The sequence below is a fragment of the Balaenoptera musculus genome, chromosome 17 (assembly GCF_009873245.2).
Source record: "Balaenoptera musculus isolate JJ_BM4_2016_0621 chromosome 17, mBalMus1.pri.v3, whole genome shotgun sequence".
Taxonomy (NCBI): Eukaryota; Metazoa; Chordata; class Mammalia; order Artiodactyla; family Balaenopteridae; genus Balaenoptera; species Balaenoptera musculus.
The window spans coordinates 2568604-2587390 of NC_045801.1; the positions used below are offsets into that span (position 1 = coordinate 2568604).

General features: G+C 55.3%; 1 protein-coding gene and 1 pseudogene across 1 annotated transcript in view; one reads left to right on the top strand and one right to left on the bottom strand.

Moving 5' to 3' along the window:
- SLC45A4 (solute carrier family 45 member 4) overlaps positions 1-18787 on the top strand; it is a 74418-nt gene that overhangs the window by 15714 nt on the left and 39917 nt on the right. The window lies entirely within an intron of this gene.
- On the bottom strand, positions 12982-14076 carry LOC118883293 (annotated as a pseudogene).

The window sequence follows — 18787 nt, forward strand, 5'->3', positions numbered from 1 at the left end:
GGTGCCCCTGTGTCCTGGGCCTGCTGCGCAGAGAAGGCGCTGGGCTGGCTCCTAGTTCAGGGGCCTGCTTTGCCCTGAGTCTGTTTGCCTGGCAGAGCAGGAGGGCCTGGGGTTTCCTCCGGCCTTCACCACCAGCCTCCTCCGGGCCCCCTCTGCAGAGCCCAGACCCACCCGGGACCGCCCCCCCCGCCGCCCACTCCTGTCTCTGCCACTGGGCCACTTAGTTTTTCTCGAGACAGGATGTGTGATCCTTTCCAGCCCACCTCCTCTAAGTGGGGAAGAACCCAGAGTCCCAGCCGCTTATCAGATCACCTCTGCATACTCTTCAGAAAAGGAAGCACAGCAGTTTCTGATAATTCTCAGCAATCTCTTACCATCTGCAGCCCTAAAGATTAGAATCCTATCTTGATGGGAAGCCACAAGTCAAATCACATCTTTGTGACTTTATGCTTCACGCTAATGGCTGTTATTGTGTGTGAAAGGTGAAGTAAAGGTTGTTTTAAACTAAGACTTTTGATCAGGCCAGGTTTTAATTCTTCCTTGAAAGGAGCAAGCACAGCCCTCGCCCTGCTCCCCACCTCCCACCCAGCAGCCGCTCTGCGCCATTTCACGCCACGTTTCCAAAGTGTGTGCGCGCTCACCGCCTGGCCCACCCCGTGAGCGAGCCGCGGTTCTAGACACCCGTGTCCCAGCTGCCTGGCCTGACCTCTTCGTTTGGAGGAGGGAGGATTCCCACGAAAAGCAAGACCAGGATGGGGCTCTTGCCTCTCCCTCGATTCCTGCTGTCTCTCCCAGCCCAACTAGCAGCACTGTTTGATCGGCTCATAACAGCACTGGGAGGCGGCGCCGCTGGCAGGGCTGCTGTTCCCATGTGCCCACCACTTAGCAGCCTTCTGGACAAGTGACCTCTAGTGCCTCAGTTTTCTTGTCTGTAAATTGGGGCTAAGAATAGTATTCACCGCGTTGAACTGTTGTAAGGATGGAGTGAGTGCACATATAGAAACATCTGCAAGAGTAATTGGCGCCTTAGAAGTACTTGCAGAGTTTCAGCTACAGTTTTGCAACCCGCACGAAGCAGTTGAAGACCCAGTATCTGTGGAGAGACTTGCCGGCTCCCGAGAGGAAGGGATGAGATCGCGTGGGAAATCGGGCCTTCCGGGGGCCATCCACTCCTGGGTTGGGTGTTGGAGCGCGTGCCTTTGTGCAGGGGCAGAGCCAACACTCCTGGGCGCAGGGACATCGGGCCGAGCTGGGCGGGAGCGGAGGGAGGTGGTGCTGGAGGAGGACGGCAGGGGGACCCGCAGCTGGGCAGTGCGGCACGCTTGGCTCCGCGTCCTGGCAGGGGCCGCGGAATAGGGCGGGCTGTGAACAGAAGTGAGCTTCTGGTTCCTTGGGTGGGAGCTGGTTCCCCAGTGCCGGGGGCGGGGGACTAGCTTGGGGTCGGGGCAAGGGAGCGGCCGGCCTGTACGCACAAGTTGTGATCCGGTTGGGAGAGTTGGAATTCTGGGAGCTGGGAGGGGCCTGGGCCTGCACGGGGTGGGGCAGCACAAGAGCCCTGGGGCCCGTGGCTCACCCCCCATGGGACCCTTAGGGAGCTGGTCTGCTGCTGCCCGTCTGAGCCCCCAGCCCAGCGGCCGTTGGCCCAGCTGCGCCTGCTGCAGCCCTTGGAGGGTGGTGTGGTGGGAGGTGGCACAGTGAGCCTTTTACGGCCTGAAGTCTTTTCTTGATAGACTTATCAGGTGCCCCAAAGAAAAAATCTCTTCAACCAAATACATAATATTCTTATGTGTAGTTAACTGCCTTTAATTGGCTGTTCAGCCAGCTTGGCCATCCTGGCCTTGGGAATGTTCCACGTTCCTTGGGAGGAATTTGGAAATCCAGATGCTCCAGCGCAGGGTCAACAGGGGGGCCGGCCCGGGGTGGTCAGGGGGGCTCAGGGGGCTTGGAGGGCCTCGGAGGAGGGAGGCCGGGGAGGGTGGCCCTGGGCGAGGTGCGCATCCGGCTCTCCTGACCCTGTTTGATGGTGGCTCACTCATGAAAACGCCCGTGACACACCCAGGTGACCTCACCTGTCAGGCCGTCAGGGCAGCTGAGTCATGATGCTGTAAACTATATCCCCAAGGGAAAGTTTGTAGCTGTGGTTATGTCTTCTCCCTGTTAAAATTAGTCTTGAAGGCAGAGTGAGGTGTGCTGAGTTTATAGCTTGTCTGTGGCAGGCTTCCTGCCAGCCCTGCAGGCCTTTCTCCTGTGATGACAGTGCTCTCCATGTGTGGCTTTAAGCAGGATCCGAGCTCGTGGAAGTGGGAGAGGAGGGACGGTGCTTGCGGCCTGGAGAGGACAGTGGCTTCCTCAGATCCGGCAGTGGTCTTGGGACCTGGTTTGCCGCTTTGCTGTTCTGGCGTTCTTAGTGTAGCGTGGTGGATGCTGAAGGCGGAGCCCTACAGCATCACGAGGAGCGCCCCGCCCCCTGCAGCCGGCGGGGAGGGCACCTCAGCGGGGCTGGCTGCACGCAGGTGTGAGCAGTTTGCGAAGGGCAGTGACTTCTGTTTTGCTGGGGGCAGGTGTGCACGAGGTGGGAGACAGCGGCGTGGAGGGAGGGCTGCTGCTGGGGGACCGCGGGAGCGTCCTGGCTGGCTGCAGACACGGGCCGTGCTCCCGCGGGTTAGGCGTCCAGGGCGGGGGCAGGAGCGCTGTCAGGTGCAGGTTAATGCAGTTCACTGTGTTCATTGTGCCTCAATGGGGAAACGCTCGCTTTTCAGCTGTAACTTATTTGGCTTATATTTGCCTTATTCTGGAGAGGATTTAAGATGGCTTAGGTAGAGAATGTACTTCAAAGGCGTTTTTCCAGATGCAGCAAGGTATGTCTGCAGCCCTGCATGCTCGTACCTCGCTCTGCCTTGGTCTGTTTGCAGTGAGCGCACGGGGCTCCCCGCCGGGAAGCTTCCCGGGGGCGCAGAGGGGCATTTGCTGTAAGCCACCGTCGTTCCTCCTTGTCTGTTCCCAAGTCCCATCTTTCTGTCAGGGAGCTGGAAGCAGAGGGACGGTGAGCTGAGACTCCTGCCTCCCCGGGAGCTGGGAAGGGGGCACAGGTGGAGGTGTTGGGGCCCCAGCCCAGGGGCTGCCGAAGGGCTGGAGCCAGGCCTGTCTTCCTTGTGCCTTTGAGGCAGCTCTCGCTCAGGAGGTGCCCAGAAGGGGGGCCCCAAGTGCCCCCCACGGCCCTCCCTCCATGTAACCCCCTCACACCCTCCCTCCCCACTGCCCCTTCCGGCTGACAGCCCTCATATGTGTCCTGAGAAGCAGTGTCTTGTGGACCCCCCTACTTGTGGACTGACATCAGAGGGTGAAAAGCCCCCTCACTGGTTCTAGAAGCGTTGCTAAAACTCCTGATGGAGCATCTTCAGGGACTGTTTGGGGAAGACTAAAATCTCACATTTGCACACATCCTGGGCTCCCTCGGGTAGGCCTCAGGAAGTCTGTACAAACCTGTGCGTTCAGCTGCTCCTTCTTCTGCCTCTTGAGCGTTTTGTACCAGCCTCTGTCATGGGCCTTCAGCCGAGCCTCCTCCCCCTCCCCCTCGCCCTGCTGGCCTTGTTTCTGGGGCTGTGCAGGTCCTCGGGAAATACCTTCAGTGGACGTGGGCACAGATGTGCACCGCGGGAGATGCAGACTCGCAGGAGTTTAAAGACCAGCTGCTCGGGTGGGATTTACACCCTGGGAGTGTGTGTCCAGTCCTCTGAATTGGGTCCCTCTGCAGAAAAATGGGACACGCTGTGGTCTGGGCCGAGCACAGGGCCTGTCACCCTGGAGGGGGCACTCAGCAATGCTTTACGTGAAGGCTGAACAGACGTGGGCAACTGCCTGTATTACAACCCAGGCAGCGACCGGCCGTGGCGTGAGGCTGTGGCCCTCAGCTCGGAGTGTTAAGTGGGGTCGTGGCCCAGGAAGGCCTGTTGAGATTTTGGGTGTCGGGTGTGGTCCCAGAGGTTGCTGTTGCAGAAGCCCTCGGGCTGAGGACCCGGGATGAAGGCAGGGACTCGAGTTTCCTTCTCCCTCGCTGGAGATGGTGAGGAGATGGTGAGACGCGGGCGGTGGAGGGAGCCGGCCTGGGTGGTGGAAGGAGCCCTGCTGGGGAGCCACGGTGACCCTGAGCCCCACTCAGCTCCGTTTCTGGTTCTTCTCAGGCCTTTCCAGTCACGCGTTCTCCGGAGTTGGCCTAGCTGGGGGCCGGTGTGTGGGGTGGACGCCCAGGAGAGACACGGCTAAGTGGGCACTTACTTTCTCCCGTGTGAGGCCCCGTGGGGACAGAGAGGAGTCCCTGGGCTGGGGAGGGGGCAGCATCCAGGAGGACCCGCCAGAGGGAGCGAGAAGCTTCCTGCATCTCAGCCTCTTTACAGAACTTAGACGAACAGGGGCCAATTTGGTATATTGGATTAGGTTTTTATCCCCCAGGAGAGAAACCAAATAAACAGAATAGAGTTACTTTGGGCCACTGGCCAAACGAGAAATATTTTGGATCTGGTGACCTTTTTCTTTGGGTCACTATTCACTGTAGAAGGTTTTGACCTGTATTCCATTTCAGAATAGGAAGAACGGCTTATTTTTCAGAGTGGCAAATAAGGAAAAGAATGAAAGTATCTCGGAGTCTCTGTTTCCAGAGGCTCCCCCGGGAGGAATATTTTTATAGACACCAGACGTCCTCACCAGCCCTGGCCAACTTTCCATCCCGGGATGGTGGGGTATGCCGTGAGCTGGCTGGCGCCTGCCGGGCCCCTCCGCCCGCCTCTGAAGCCACCACCTGCCCCTCTTGTCGCTGCGGCCAGCGGCCTCGTTGGGGCCCGCGCTCCGTGCCTCTCAGCTCCCCCTGTGACTGCGAGCTCTCCTGGCATCTTCGTAGATCACAAACCTCAGCATTTTCACGATTGAACTGCAGAAGGTCACTGTCATCACTGAATCTCAGGGTACGGCAGGTGCTTATATAGCTGTTGTCAAAAGCTGGGGAAGGCAGTGTGACCTCAGCCCTTGTTAAGGCGAGGCTGTGCTGTGAAGACCACACAGAGACGTCCCACGGCTGACTTTCTCAGCCTTGGTAATGGGCACAGGGTCCAAGCAGCACGTGTGTGACTTGTACAGCGGAGGCTCTGCCTTGCGTAGACACGCGCGTGGCTGGCACGGACTGTGGTGCTGGACCCCCAGGCACTGTCGCCTTTGCGCCATCCGCCTGCACCCTGGCTTCATGCTGTCGTCGGGGTTGGAACCGCTCTGCCTCGGGTCTCGACTGGGGGGCAAGTCCGGGTCTGCGTTGCCCTCCCTCTTCTGTGCCTTTAAGCTGTGGAGCGGTCATCGTGGAAGAATCCCTATAGCTGTGTGCTGAGGGGACTGAAGCCCCTTTGCTGCCCTTTGTCCCGTGGCCCCGGGGTCCCCCTAAAAGTGTAGGAAGAGTTGGGAGCAGTGTTGACCTGGGATTTCTGGAGAAGCTGAGATCTTGCAGGCTTCCTCGTTTGTGTTCCGTGCTGCCTGCCTTTCCCGTGTGTCCCTGGGCACTGGACGGGAAGCGGGGGTGGGGGGGGGGGGGCCGGGGAGGCCCAGAACTTGGGGGCGGGGCAGCTCCTGTGACCTTAGACACCCACCTGCTCGGAGGGGGCTGTTTCTGGCTCCCCATGGGGAGAAGCGCCAAGTGCCCCCAGCTTTTCTCAGCACAGAGGCTCTTGATGTTCTTGGGGGCCTAGGCTCGCCACCCTCCCCACCCCCAGAAGGCTCTGCATACACCTCAGGACGCGCAGGGTCGTTTGGTGGTGAGGTGGTGGAGTTCGGATGTAGCAAGCTGTAAAGTAGCAGAGCTCCGGTGGTGGGGTGGTTTACCGATGATCCCCTGTACCTGCAGCCTGGCCAGAAATGCCTGCTGGCCGCCCGGCGCTGGTTCCACGCGGAGCCGGACCCGGGCCCCCTGCACCAGGCCCCGCCCCGCTGGATTGGGCAGAGGCCATCTGAACTTGTGCAGACCCTGTTCTGCCACCTCTCATTCCGGCCTCATCCAGCTTGTGCCGCTTCCAGGCGGCCGAACAGTAACCCTGGAGCCTTAGGAGGGAAGGAGACTAGCGCAGGCCCCAGACCTGTGGCCGCTTGTTCAGGCTCAAAGGCATAGCCACCTCCACAGGGAAGGAGGTCGTCTGTTGCGTGCAGCCTGGGCCTTGGGCGAGGAGGGGTGAAGTTGGCTACTCTGGAGGGCAAGGAAGGCAAGAGCAGAGGGACAGCAGAGGGGAGATGTGAGGGCGGGGTACCAGGAGGGCTGAGCAGAGACGATGTCTGAGGTGCCCCTCAGTCTGGCTACGCCTTGTGCTGGGGACAGAGGAGCAAGGGGCCTGGAAAGTCAGCGGGAGAGGGGGGAGTGAGTGATGCCCCCAGCCTAGGGAGGGAGGAGGGGCCACAGGCTAAGGGGAACTGCCTCACTGGTCACAGGTTGTGTGGGATGTGGCACACCTGTAGATCCTTCTGGTCGAGACAGGTGAGCACGCACGTCGGGCTGTTGCGGGTTCACAGAGCCCTCCTCCAGGTCCCTTCAGGACAGACGGCCAGGTTTCAGAACTTTGAGGAAGCCCCGGTATGGGGGCACCTGGGAGGGCAGGAGGGGCCGGTGTCTCTGTCGTTGTCGTCAGGCGCCCCTGGCCTCCTGGCCCCGTTTCTCCTTTGAGGGTGGGGGAAGGGCAGCACCATGTCCGGCTCCTCCAAGCCACCACCGTCTCTGACCTGGAGCCCAACGATTGTGGGTTCTTGTCCTGCTTCCAGAGGAGTTTCGTGTCCGTCCTCACATTTGCTCCAGGCTCCTTGAAGCCCCATGGCCCACCTGGGTGAATTCGAGCTCTTGCCCTCCCAGCCCTGCGCGCCCTCGGTCTGCCTTGGGGCTCTGGACAGCACGCCTGACCCCCTCCCAGGCCTGCCCGCTGGGCTGTGCCGTCCACACGTGTGTGTCCCCATGGAGGGGTAGGGCGGGTCGCGGTGGAGGGAGCGAACCCTCCTGCTCTTGCTGGGAGCCCCGTGCCCCGTGGCTGCTGGGGGCAGGCAGCGCGGACACAGGATACCGCGTGGTCTAGGCCAGGGCGCCTCCCCTCAAGGCACCTGAAAGTGGGGGTGGGAGGGTCAGAGGGAAACCCTCACCTAGACGTCCAGTTGCCCGCCCTGCTCTCCGCACGCCCACTCTCCAGCACCTGTTTACACACCTCCTCGCTGGTCATCCTAGTGGTGGGGCAGGTACTGTGCAGGAGGCAGGGTTGTGGGTCAGCGGCTCTGGACCTTCCTTGACAGAGAGAGGCTGCACTTGGTTCTGACAATTGAGTAGGGCCCTTAACCTAAATTGTTTTTCTAATGAATATTTATCTTTTCTAGTGAGCATTCTGGGTAAAAATCCTCAGAAAACTGATGGTGTCGTCATTATTAGATTACTTTTTTATTCTTCTGGGCCATTCAAACCAAAGTTAAATTCTCAGTTAGCCGGTTCCTGGTTGTTTTGGTGGTTTGTGTCCTTTAGGACTAAGTACCTGAACAACGCATCCTCTGCAATGGAGGCAGACAAAGGGTTCCATTCGCCAGCGAGTTTTCAGCACAGTCTTCTCCGAATGTAATCAGAGGTGCCTGTCCTGCTTCACAGCCCTGAAGCAGCAGCGTTATTCCGCATCATTGCATTATTCTGCGTGATGCATCGTGGCATTATTCCATCCCCCAAACCGTGTGTCGGTGTGGCCGCCACCTCCAGGTGTGGGATCCGCAGGCAGAGTGTCCGAGTCACAGCTGTTACCAGCGGCTTGGCATCCCCGTCTCTGCACCGTTTCCTGCCGTCGCGTTCAGAAGCTCAGCTTGTTTCCGGAGCGTTTTGAGCTAGCTCGTGGGGTGCGGAGACTCTTGAGCCTGGCCTGCTCTGCCTCAGGGGGAGCGTGGCATCTGAGGAGCCAGGACGGAGGGGTCCAGGTCTGTGGGACCCCGGCTGAGTCTTCTGGCCCACCCCTTTTGCAGCCACTCCCCGAGCCACCTGCTTCCGGGGAGCCTTTCGCGTCCCCTGGTGATCCCTTCGTCCCCTGTGCTGCGGCCGCTGTTGTGAGTTTGCATCCAGTTCCTGCTGAGTTTTAAGCTAACAGCCCCCCCCGGGGGAAGTCAGGGTGAGTAACATCTGGAGCCAGTCGTGGGCAATGGCCGCACAGCTGTGCTGCGCGCCCACCCGACTTGGCCATGGGGGTGCTGACCGACCGGGGTCCCTGGGCGTCGTGTTGGCCCACCCTCCCCTGGCTGCCTGCATTTGGCCACCCAGGCGACCTGCCCGTCTGTCTGTCAAGAAATTAAGTTGAAATCAAACTTAAGCTGTAACGCTCCATGTTCACTTTCATCCCAACAGTCATCTTAAAATCTCTCCTTTTAATTAACTCCATTCTCTGGTCCTTTCTGTCTGCCGGGGTGGTTTGCAGACAGAGTACCTGTCAGGGGCCCAGGAAGGGTGCGCAGGGGCCCAGGGGCCCGGGGCAGGGTGGCTTGCTCCCCTCCGGTTGCTGCTGTTCTTTTTTTCTTTGTAGAACTGCTTCTTTGGCAGCTTTCACTTCTCATGTAGGCAAGTCCCAAGCTAATATTTATCCTGCGAAGTATCTTAAAAATGCTGGAGGGCGAGTTATTTGCTGAGAGCTTTATCCGTCTTTGAAAGAGAGTCATTGTTACACTGATAAACTGAGGCACTGCTTACAATGGCCAGATTGTGTTTGAACTTGCAACCTTTAACGCAACAGTTAGTTTTTGTTAACAGATGGAATCGTGTTGGCTCTTCTTGTAAAGAGGTCTTTATCCTTGTGTTTTTTGTTTGTTACTGGCGTGCGCTGGGAGAGGGGAGACCTGGCACGGGGAGCTGGTTTTGTAATACATTCGGGTGTTACTCATTTTATGATTGGCAGGCTTTTTAGGAAGGCGGACTTTTGTCCTCGGAGCCCTCACTTTTTATGAATTGTCCCTTTAAAAGTGGAGGTGCCTCCTTCCAGAGGGAAAACTGGCCTTGCCATGCAGTCTTCAAAGACTTAACAGCGTGCAGGAAAGGAAAAGTGATATAAATAACAAGAATGTGCAGTAGGTGGTATTATTTATGAGTGGTCACGAGGTTTCAGGTCCAAAGGAAAGCACACTGAGAGTGAACTTAAATAAAGAGCTTTCCTGAGGGTGTTATTTGTCAGTAAAAGGAAACCATTTCTGGGTCTTCTCCAGAGCCCGTTTCCCCTACCTGGCAGCCCCGCTCGACTCTGGACTGGGTAGATTGGAGGTGGGGTGCTCCCTGGGGACAGGACGGTGCCAGGGGACCCCACATCAACGCGCCCGCCCAGTGGTCCAGGAACGAGTGTTGGGTGCAGGCGCGGGCGGGCAGAGGTGAGTCCGGAAGTGGGTCCTGCAGCTTGGGCACAGACGTGGGGACCCGAGCGTGACTGGTGGGAGGGTGGGCGGGCAAAGACTGGAGACAGAGGCCCGGAAGCGAGTTTAAAACGTAGTTACTGGGGGCTGGGAGCCCGGTGAGGGTGCGGGGCCGGGCCGGTGCGGGCAGAGGGGACTCAGGTGGGCTGCCCTGGGGGCCAGAGGTGGGGACATGTGAGGTGGCGCCCGTCACTCATCGCATGGGCCCGAGTGGCCCTGCCCTGCCCGAGCGTGGGCGCCCGTGGTGCCCTGCCCTACGGCGGTCTCAGTCAGCACCGAGCACTTCCTCCTGGGTCAGCCGACTCGCTGTTCCTCCTTTGTCTCTGTCTCTCTGTCTGCCTCTGTCCCTCCCTCCTGACTCACCCCCTGAGCTGCACATGGAGCTGCCGTGGCATGAGGGGGGGCTGGGAGGCAGTGTGTGTCCTGGGTCTCCCTGCTGCCTCCCCGCGGTCACACAGGGGTTCATCCCTGCCCACGCCCCAGCGTCCCTGTGGGTTCAGCATCACGTTTAAAACACTGGTGGTTGGCCAAGTTGTTTGGGGATGCACGGAGCTTCTGCAGGGGAAAATCTGATTTCTTGCTCACATAACTCTGCAGGTCATTTTCTAGGTGTCTCTCAACCACTATACATCCCCTGAACTTTTTCTTCTCCCCCAGTGGAAACTCTGTACCCCTTAAATCAATCAATCTACCTGTCTATCTATTTATTTATTTATGGAGGGATTCCAGCTTTTCATTTTTCCCCTTTTACACAAAACAAAGTAGAAGAGATAAAGTAGGATTAAAACTGCAAAACTGGTTAATTGGTAGAACACATATACACAGAAAAAATCCGGATAGGAAGACAAGCTTATTTACAATGAGGAAGTACGTGCCTTGCGTTTATGTTTAATACATCTGGAAAGTCATCCTAAGCAGTAAGGTCCTGTGGTTAGTGCTGTGTGTTCTTAAATTTAACGCCTGTTTCGAGAGGTTGAACCACAGGTCCTGGTATCAGGACGCTGTGCCGGGCTGACCTGAGGGAGGTGTGTGTGTGTGTGTGGGAGTCCAGGGTGCAGTGTAACTGATTCGTGGATGGGAAGTGAGTGCTGTGTTTAAAAGCAGTGACTTTTAAGAGCATTATCTTTCGTCAGGCACATGCGGTGACTGTAATACACGTTCAGGTCATACTGTCATGTGGAGTTTACATAAACTAGATACAGTATGTTTATGTATTTGAGGATTCCATTGTGCCCAGGGAGGCTTGTTTTTAACTATTTCCCCAGATTTTAAATACTCTTGTGCTTCCCTCTCATGAACTTTCGTCCAGCTTAGTGGAAAGGTATCGCTCTTTGGGCAATATTGGTGGTCATTGTTTGTTTTTATGGTCTTACCTGTGGCTTCCTGACCATATTTACATCCCAGTCACCACTGGACTTGCGTCAGCATCAGACACCCAGGTGGGGGAGCCTGGTGGAGCTTGCTCGCCCCCCAGAACGGTAGAAGGAAGCACTTGTAGCCACATTTGGCAGCCCCTGTGTGGATTTGCACTGTGCGGTGTGGGGTATCGTTTTGCAGAAGGCAGCATGTGTACTTCTGGCCCTTGTGTTAGGTGTGCTTGGAACCGTCTAGCCCTTCCACCGGCGCTGGCTGGCAGGTGCCTGGGAATTCCGGGCCTCCTTTCCGGCTCAGACTCTATTTCCCGCTGCTGTGGGGGTTTTTTTTTGTTTTTGTTTTTTAATAAATTTATTTATTCATTTATTTATTTTTGGCTGTGTTGGGTCTTCGTTGCTGCGCGCGGGCTTTCTCTAGTTGCGGCAAGCGGGGGCTACTCTTTGTTGCGGTGCACGGGCTTCTCACTGCGGGTGGCTTCTCTTGTGGAGCACGGGCTCTAGGCGCGTGGGCTAAAGTAGTTGTGGCGCACGGGCTCTAGAGCGCAGGCTCAGTCCTGTGGTGCGTGGGCTTGGTTACTCCGCAGCATGTGGGATCTTTCCGGACCAGGGCTCGAACCCGTGTCCCCTGCATTGGCAGGCGGGTTCCTAACCACGGCGCCACTGGGGAAGCCCCCGCTGCTGTGTGTTGGCTCTGTTCTCAGCTCTGGCAGGAGGGAGCCCCCAGACGGAGGGCGGTGCTTAGTCCTGGGGTGTCAGCACCCACGGCTAATGAATGGGAAAGAAAGGGGCTTGTTGGTGTTTGCAGCCTTGGGCCTGGGGAGTCTGGTGCCCTCTGGGCTGCAGGCAGGGGAAGATGCTTTGTAACCCCTGGACAAGAAGTAGAGCTCCTCAATCCAAAGTGGACCTGTTTCAGACCTTGCTGCAGGGCTTTTCTGTCTTGCCAGCTACTCTTGGCCTGGAGAGAAAAGAGTTGACCCTGTCTCCTTGCTGGTAGTCGAGGCTGACCACGAGTACCCCTGAGTGCAGTGCATTGTGGGCGAATCTGTGATGAACAAAGTAGGCGGTGGTGCAGCTAGGGGTGGGTGTCTGACGTCAGTCCAGTGGGGAGAAGGCTAAATAAAGCAGAGCTAAATCTGAGCTCCAACAGGGGCCATAGGTGCTATCGAATGAGAAGCCCCGTGGTTGTGATTGGAAGCTGGAGTAGCCACTGAGTGAAGGGCCTCGCCGGGGACACAGGAGGGAGGAATAGCCTCCTTGTGCCAGAATGTTTGGGAGGGATCTGCTGTGCTCCTGGGTGGGGTTATAGAACAATCTTGAGTCACTTTATTGCTGATGTCAGATTGGGGAAAGCTTCTGAGATGCTTCTTGGTGATCAGTTTCGAGTCTGTACCAGCTTTCCGTGGACCTGCCAGCAGCTCAGTGAGTCCACAGGTGGCTTTTCAAACCTGCCACCCCTGCTCCTCCTCTCCCCATCCAACCCTCTCAGGCTGCGTGGCATTGCAAACCTCTCTCTGCACTGTCTAGGCCATCTGAGATTCATCTTCGTTGTGGAACACTCCTGAATATCATTCCATGTATCAAGATCTTATGTGATGTTTGGATAGGGCAACCAGAAAAATCTATTACTTTTTTTTAAATTAAAAAATAATTTTGGGGTTCTACAGAAGCAATAAGTATAGATAGATAGATAGATGGATAAAATGATGAATCACTCAGAATACCTTTTTCTCTGCATCCATGCCTTTAAAAAAAACTTAATGGGGGGCTTCCCTGGTGGCGCAGTGGTTGAGAATCTGCCTGCTAATGCAGGGGACACAGGTTCGAGCCCTGGTCGGGGAAGATCCCACATGCCGCGGAGCAACTAGGCCTGTGAGCCACAACTACTGAGCCTGCGCATCTGGAGCCTGTGCTCTGCAACAAGAGAGGCCGCGATAGTGAGAGGCCCGCGCACCGCGATGAAGAGTGGCCCCCGCTTGCCGCAACTGGAGAAAGCCCTTGCACAGAAACGAAGACCCAACACAGCCAAAAATTAATTAATTAATTAATTAAAAAAAAAAAAGAATCCTCAATGTCTGATCATTGTTTAAAAAAAAAAAAAAAACAAAACTTAATGGGACCATAATGTGTACTTGATTTATAATCTGCTTCCCCCCCCACCCCCCACAAATAAGGTCTTTTATTTGTCACCATTAAAAGTCTGATTTTTAAACAGATTCTTGGACTGGTGGCTCATATCCATCAGCTTGTTCAACTTTAGCACCTGTCTCATCCCCAGTAGCTTTTCCAGAACTACTACCTTCACCATGTAGCTTCATGAGTTTTCCCAATTCAAACTTGGGCTTCTTTAGCATTTTTACTTCTCTAACAAAGACATCATGGAGTGGATAAATAGATTGGCAGCCCTTTTCTATGTCTTTTCCAATGCTATCTGGAATCAATTTATTGACCACCTCTTTCAAGTCATTTGTCTGCACCTCTCGGGTCACGATTTCCATCATCTTCTTGCGGATCTGGCAGACCTGCTGGTGCCAGGCATAAGAGGTCTTCTGAATCTGATTGTTGTGTTTTTTAGTAAAACCCACACAGAATAGACGAAGCAAATAACCATCGGTAGTCTTGACATCAACGTGAGCTTCAATCATGGTCTGCCATTTTCTGACCGTGGAGCACGTTTTGTCATGGGTAAGATCCATGCCACGGAAATTAGGCAGTTTTTGCCCTGAACATCCTCGGTAATTAGCTTGAGTTTTCTAAATGCAGTTTCATCGTTCTGCAGATCAGCAAGGCTCACTTCAAACACATGACCCTGGAGGCCATCAGATGCGATTTCGGTTCCTTGAGTTCTCATGACTCGTGTTTTCCCAGTATTTCTTATATTGAACATAGCTGGTGCTTTCACATCATACTAATCTTTCTTAGAAAATAGGCCAACCACTTTCTTCTTGGCTCCCTTTTTACCGCCTTTCGTAAGGCACTTGTTCTTTCTGACCGCCATGGTGCTGCTCAGAGAGCCAAAAGGGCTGTAATCTGCTTTTTGTACCTAATTTTAGGCATGTTTCCATGTCAACAGGTAATCCCACAATGTGGATTTTGTGTCAGGATCTGCCTTACTTTATGTGACCAGGTCTTTTTTGGACACTTGCAGGTTTCTCAGTGGTGTAATCAGTATCCCTGTACAGGGCTTTGCTTTCCAAAGAGCTCCAAAGAGCAGAATTGCAAGATCAAAGGGTGTTTACATCTTAAGGCTTTTTATACATACTGAAAGCACTGCGGTTTTTAAGAAGTCATTTTTGATGGAGCCGGGACTGTCACGATTAATTGCACAGGTGATAGTACTGCTTACTTGGAGCACTTCAGCTTCCGGGATCCCAGGAAAGCGCTGGTTCTGAATAGCTGACCTTTCCAGGCAGCAGGGGGGTTCAGGTACCAAACTGGGTTTCCTCCTCACAGAACATCGGGGGCCCTCCGGGTGAAGGGGTTCCCCCTCTCTGTAGAGGGGAGGACAGATCCCGTGAGCTTGCAGTCCGATTGGCGCCATTCGGTGAGCTCCCTCCTGCCCCGTCCCCGTCGTGGGAGCTGTCCTGTGCGCTCCAGCCGGTTCCCTGAGCTGGGCCGAGGAAGCCGCTGCCTTGCCTTCCCCTGTCCCCTGCCTGCAGTGGGCCTGAGGCCCGGCACGGGGGCTCCCCGATGGGGACTGTCCTTGGACCGCGCCTCCCTCCGGGTAAAACCGACTGCAGGTGACCATGAGTCGGTGGGAGGGTTTTTGAAGGGTGTAGAGACTTCACAAGGTCTGCAGTGTGGCTTTAGATCACGTTCTTGGTAGCTCAGCAGTGCCAGGCTGTCCTGTAAATGGTGCAGGCATGACTCATCCCCCCTGTGTGGAGCCCTGACCTTCAGCCGCGTTCAGGTGTGCAAGGGTCGGAGCGGCGACTGCAGAATGCTGGGTGGTGGTGGTGGTGGTGTTTTCATTTACTTTATTTTTATTTATCTTTGGCTGTGTTGGGTCTTTGTTGCTGTGTGCGGGCTTTCTCTAGTTGCGACGAGGTGGGGCTATTCTTCATTGCGGTGTGCGGGCGTCTCATTGCAGTGGCTTCTCGTTGCGGAGCACGGGCTCTAGGCGCATGGGCTTCAGTAGTTGTGGCACGCGGGCTCAGTAGTTGTGGCTCGCGGGCTCTAGAGCGCAGGCTCGGTTGTTGTGGTGCGTGGGCTTAGTTGCTCCGTGGCACGTGGGATCTTCCCGGACCAGGGCTCGAACCCGTGTCCCCTGCATTGGCAGGCAGATTCTTAACCACTGCAACACCAAGGAAGCCCCTGTTGTTTGTTTTTATGGTCTCAGAGAGTAAGAATGAATTTAACCCCAGACTAAAGCTGTGTATGTTCCCTTCATTCACCAAAACGTTACCTTTTAAAAAAAAACTAGTTTTGATTTTAATGTTCCTCAAATATATTTCGTACTTCCTCTCTTTAAAAACATTGACATTTTGTGTTTACCTGACACATGGACCGTATTTCACATAATCCCATATTGTTAGACAGTTGAGTTGTCTCCAGTTCTCCTTTTGTAGCACTGCATCCTTTTTTGCCTTAGGGTACACGGAGAGTCTGGAAACTGCTTTGATTTGATATCACATGTAAGTACCATCGGAAGGGTTCATTACATCTCGGCAGTCTTTAGTGGTGTACCTTAATTATACCCCTGTCTTTGAGGTCTGTTCTTTTTCCTTTTTGTTTTGGCCGTGCCTTGAGGCTTGCGGGATCTTAGTTCCCCGAGCAGGGATTGAACCGGGGCCCACGGCCGTGAAAGTGCTGAGTCCTAACCACTGGACCGCCAGGGAATTCCTTGTTCTTGATTATATGCATGTAATGTGAGGAATCTTTCTTTTCATTTTTTAAAAGTACCATCTGGTTGTTACGAGTCTCCTTAGGCAGCTTGCCTGTCTCTTCTGTATCGTGGATGACGGAGCCTGCGTTTATTGGTACCTGGCCCTGCGCCTGAGATGAAGTAATGAGAAGTTTGGAGAAATACTAGTCTCTCCTAGAACTGTTGGAAGTGGCCGCCCACTTGGCATTTGAGGTGGATCCTGAAGCTCAGTTTTCTTTCCTAGGCTAGCTGGGGTTCCAGGAGCCGCCCAGTTTAAAAGCTTGCTGCTGTTTCCATGTTAGCCAAAGCTTCATTCTGACCCGAGCGGCTTAAACTAGCAAATTGATGCTAGAAACATTCAGAAGAAGGGGAAGAAAAAAAACCTCTCCCAGCTTTTTAATTAGAAAACAAAAAACCTCCTACTCACCTGATTGTGCAAATGAAGGAAAACCGAGTAAAGGTCAGAGGTGAAAAGTTAGGTGAGCGGGTCTTTCTGTATTTTTCAAAGAAGGTGACTGTTGCAGAGGATGTTTTCTTTGGGGACAAGGCAGTTTGTCCTTGTTTCAGTGTCATTTCCTCCTAGATGGGCTTTCCGAGTGTTGGATGCTAGGCCTTGCTTTCCTTCACATGTCGGTAACAGTCTGCTTTAGTAGAAGGTGAAGACGGATATTCTGTTTGGCAGCGTGCTTGATTTCCGTCCTCATGCCGTGCCCTCTCAATTTTAGGAAGTAGGATAGTATGTGCTTTGATAGGATCCAATATTAAACACGTTTTCTGTCACGTAAGCTGTCACTAGAGTTTGCTGAGTTTGCTTCCACGTGCCTTTCTGCTTATTTTAACCTGACACTGTGCTTTTAGATGGTCCGGAGCGGCAGCTGCCCTGCCCCCGGGGCACAAGGGCAGGGGCAGCACGGAGTCCTGTATGGTGCTCTCTATGCGGGGGGGGGGGGCGGGCAGGGGGCCCCCACACACCTGGCATCAGAGCTGACCGGGGCTCCCCCGAGGTTGTCTGGTGGAGGGGAGCCGAGCCTTCCTCGCTCCTTCTGGACTGGAGTCAGGAACGGGGCTGGCTCCCTGGTGCTTGTCATGAGCTCCACGCCACTCACCCCCTCATCCTGCTGTAGGTTCCTTGCCTAAGAGATGATGCAGTCCTCCATGTCTGGGCAGGGCTGTGACCATGAGGGACCTGCAGCTGTGCCCTGTCTCCGGAGGTCCTAGGCATTCTTGGTAGGAGTTCGTGGCTCTTTTGGCAATTCGGATGTTCCCTTTTAGGATGAAAAAGGGGCTTCTGGCGTTGGGTGTGCTGTCAGAGAAAACCCAAGGCCCTGGGAGTGGAGAGAGTCAAGCTGCCTGGCGTCCTTTCCATCAGCGCCCTGCCCTTGGTCGGTTGCTTCGCAACTGGAGGGTCATTGTTCTCGGGAGCCTCTTGGTACCCTTCCGGGGGGGGGCTCTGCCCCTGATGCGCTTCTCCGCTGTGGGTGCACAGCTGGCCCAGGTTCACCCAGCGTGCTGGGCGCACACGGATGGGCTCGGGCGTGCCTGCCAGACCCTCTGCAGGGAGCACCGTGGCCGAGGCTCTTCCCCTCTGGTTTAGATGTGACCTCACTTGTCCTTTAGGTCCATCTGAGCCCCTGCATCCCATCCTGCTCTCTGCCCGCCCTTGGGGTCACAGATGTTGGCCGGGGTGGGGGAATCAGACGTGGTCCTCCTGCCGTCCTGGGGACCAGGAAGCCCAGGGCTGGCAGAAGGCCTTTTGATGCCTACAAATTACTTCTGAGGAGGCAGGGCCAGCGCAGGCCTCCCAGCTGCTCGGGCACGCGTCTGCTTAGATGTGTTAGATGTGTTGGCTGTACACAGGGCACCGGGACCCCTGACAGGCAGGACGGCGATGGTTTGGGGTGCGCCGCATGTAAACCCCAACTGTGAAAGCCACTGCTCTTGTGTCCTGTCTCATTAAAGACAGTGATTCCTGAAGAATCCCACATAGGCATGACGTTGTGAGATGCTGTGATCTATCCGTGGGGGGTGGGGTGGGGCTGGGGGGTGACTTATAACAAATAGTTCTGAAGTAGAGTGTGTATTTTGAAAGTTTACTTAAATTGCAGTATGCCAGTTTAAAGGCGCATAAAAAATGATCTCTGCTATTCATTGGCGTTGACAACGCTGGTTTCTGCTTCCTATTCCGAAGAGAAATGGATTTTCCTTGAGCTCTGTGATTATCCTGTTCTTCTCTCTAAAGGGGGAGGGATTTCTAACAATTGGTTTTCTTTTTTGAACGGCGTAACTATGCTTAGCCTGGCCCTCTGCCTTCCGTGCTTGCGAATTCATTATTATAAAGCCATCCGGGTACCTGTGCCCACCCAGTGTGACCCGAGCTGCTCCTCGGTTGGCCCCTGTTGTCAGCGAGTGGATGGGAGGCCCAGGCCCACTTACCTCCTGCAGGGAGCGCCTTCTCCCTTCCCCGGGGTGCCAAGGTGGGAGAAAGGTGGGGATTCTGGTGTTGGGTGCCCCCCGGGTCTGACGGTACCGGAAGGAAAAGCGAGGGCCCAGGCCATCTCCAAGGATGCCACGCTGCCAGGACCTTGACAAGCGGGACTGTCTGTCTGTCCTGCAGACACACAAGAGGGGCTGAGTCCCCCCCTCTGAGAGCTCACAGTGGGTGTGGCGTGTGCCGAGAGCCATCACCCGCCTTGCGGGGTGCCCTCTGGCTGAAGAGACCGGGCACTGTCTGGGGAGGGACCAGGGTGGAGGGCTGGGCTGTGTAGTCACAGAAGAGAAGCCCAGGAGAAGCTCGCTGGAGTGCCGGGGTCTGGGCTGTTCCTGCTCATTGCCGGGATACTCGTCCCTTGAGAAGTGCTTTAATTAGACTGACTTGTTACAGTGTAGCACTAGTTTCATCCCCTGCTGCCTGGGGCCCCTTTCCAGATTTCCTTCCATTCAGTCTCTTAATACTCCGAATGTTTGGCACGCACACACACACACACACACACACACACACACACACACACACACACACACCCGTCACATCCCTCCTCGTCCCCCCCTCCCCCCGACTTCACAGCGGACTGATCGAACAGAGCACAGATCAAAAGGGGCGTCAGGTCTGACGTGGGTCCTGTTTGGT